The sequence below is a fragment of the Myotis lucifugus genome, unplaced genomic scaffold (assembly GCF_000147115.1).
Source record: "Myotis lucifugus unplaced genomic scaffold, Myoluc2.0 scaffold_36, whole genome shotgun sequence".
NCBI classification, from domain to species: Eukaryota; Metazoa; Chordata; class Mammalia; order Chiroptera; family Vespertilionidae; genus Myotis; species Myotis lucifugus.
In genome coordinates, this window is record NW_005871084.1 from 5,303,542 (window position 1) to 5,306,360 (window position 2,819).

Genomic DNA, 2,819 nt, shown 5'->3' on the forward strand with positions numbered 1-2,819 from the left:
TGTTGGGAGGTGCGGGACCCCAGTACCGGACACGGGCGCTTCCAAAGCCCACTTGATGGCAGGCTTTGCTGTCGTTTATTCCCCCAAGTTTCTGGAGCCCCGAGCTCCCCAGGCACAGTCGCTGCTGGGTAGACACAGCCCCTCCCCGGCAGCAGAACACGCCCGGGAGAAGTCCGCGCGCAGACAATGCCGCACCCGGGAACCGCTCCTCAGTGCGAGGTCTCGGGCACCTGGGGCCCCCGGGAGCCTGGGTCGGTCCCTCTACCTGGGCGTCGCTCGGTCTCCCAACCTGTTTCCTGGGTCGTCGGAAGGCTGGGGCTGCGCTCGCCGCGCGGGGATGCCTGGCGCCGGCGGCGACACCGAATTGGGCAGTTTCTGCAGAAAAGCTGAAACCCCCGCCCCCCACTTTTTCACGCCCCCCTCCGACTGCCCCCACAAGCAGCCTAAGGTCCACCCGTTCAGGTTCTGGCCCTGAATAATCGCAGAATCACTTGTTCTCAGAACCCCTTTGATGGTGTTAGAACAAAATACTGTTTGCTATGGGAGAAACCAAGGTACGCGCGGGGTTTCAAGGCAGTGGGGGCGCCAGAAACAGCCCTGCTGTCCTGGAGCTCAGCCGGATGGAGCTGGGGCGGCAGGCACCGCGGGGTAGTGGTTAGCGCCACTGATGCCAGGCTCCCCCCCTGCAAGGAGTACCCACCCCTTGGCTGGCGAATGGCTTCAGGGTAAAGAGTGCCAGAGGTGCCCCCAGATGCGCCCCCAGATGCGCATCTTCTCAGATCCCTGTCGCTGCCCAGTCCTTTGGGAGGAATTGTCTCTGTCCAGAACTCAGTACAGTTACTGATAAATAAATACATAAAGCCCGTTACTGATTTTCTGTCCTCGCGAGGGGAGCTCTTGTGCGCCCAACCCAGCACCGCAAATGGAAGTTCCTCAGAAGGAAGGGTGAGTGGTGGTGGTTTCCTGGGCTCCAGCAGTTTCAGATTTCCCTTCGCTGGTAGAATTGGTTTAGGCTGTGGTGACTCCCGCGTGCAGAATGGCTCAAAAGCCCCTGCAGACTCAGAGAGGCACTTGCAGAACTAACTGTATTTGGGTGAGAAGCGGGGGAAAGCCCGCTGGGGAGTCAAGCCTTGAGAAAAATAACAGGAATATGCTAGCGGCTGGGGCAGAACATGCTCACGGAGATGCCTTCTGTGTCCACAATCCTTGTGCGGGTGCCTTAGAATCCCGGAGGGAAAAAAAAGCCCAGAAACCCAATGGAATGGTTCACTTTAAGCACTTCAGGTGTTGCTTAGTTAAGTGTTCAACAGGTGGGGCAGGGCGCCACCTTATTTGAACTAAAGGACCAGGGATCCCATGAACTGCAGGCCACTGGAGAAAAACCTGCCAGCTACCGTTTTGAAAAAGCATCTCGTGTTTTATTACAAAAACTACCCACATGTGGCATAAAATGCATTGGTTGTAATAGCAACAGCAAGTGCTATCAAAACAAATTTGTTTTTCAGAGAGACCTTTCAACAAGTGTTATTTCCCCTCCCTTTTCCTTTCGGCCACTTGAATTATGTGCGTTTTAAAATCATACCTAAACAGAAAACAATAGAATGATATTGGCATCCTAATCAAATGGTATCATTTACGCCCAGCCTCCCTACTAGCTGTGAAAGTGGAAATGCACTATTATCCCCCGAAGATACTGTGCGTACAAGCACTCCCTGTGTTCAATTACTGCTTCTTTGGTGAACCTATTAGTTTAAAAAAAGGAATTGCTTTGGCTATCCATTGATGGTTGTTTTCACACACGGGCAAGGTTTGGCCAACTGCTTTGCGTTGTTGGGGGTAGGGTAGTGGTTTTGTAAAATAGTTGGCAAAAACAGCTTCTAGAAAGTGCTTTATCTGCAACTATTGGACTTGGTTTCATTTACTTTAAATAGAAATAAACTTACCTGGAAGGCTGTAAGTTTTGCCTTTTAAAACATTTCTGTGGTTATACCTCTGTCTGCCTGTCTTTGGTTGGGAATTTGTTTTCAGACATAAGAAGAGTATTTACTTACAGATAAAAAACATTGTAAGTTTTTATGCCAATAGTTCTACTGTTTATTCCAAGTAAGAAAATGTAGACGCACGCTGTTTTCATTAAGGTAACTATTTATCCTCGGTTATTTAAGACCTAGGGGAAAGGTCATCCATGCCCAGGCCAACCAGCATTTATGGGATGTGAAACATTGTGCTAGTGAGAAACAAGATGGAGACATAGCTGTGCCTTCACAGGTCACAGTCCAGCAGAGAGGACGAGATGGGTGAATCAACAGTAACCGAGCAGCGGTGATAAGAGACAGTCGGAGGGTGGTGGGGAGCTGGTGGGAGTGTGGCTGCAGGAATCAGGAGGGCTTTGGGAGGAGGGGGGTTTCTTGAAGTGGGCTTTGGAGGATGGGTAGGAAATCAAGAGAAGGAGTAGTTCCAAGAGGCAGTTGAGGAAGAAAGCTTTCTAGTCAAGAAGATGGCACGAGTGGTTTAGACTTAAAGGAATCTTGCCAAAACACACACACACACCTTCACCTTCACATATTTTTATGACTTTATAGATAGCACAAAGCACTTAATTCAGAAAACCTGACCAACAGACAGGGCATGGACATTTATAGCTTTTGAGATAACTCCTATATAGCCCTTACTGAGGTGGTAAGGAGACTTATCAGAAACAGATTGGCCAGAGGGCCCTGGAAGGGAGACCCCGTAGAGGAAATCCCCTAGGGCGGAGCTCTGCCTGGGCTCTAGGATTGGTGGATGCCCTGCGTCTCCATGGCTGTCTCCCAGCCTCC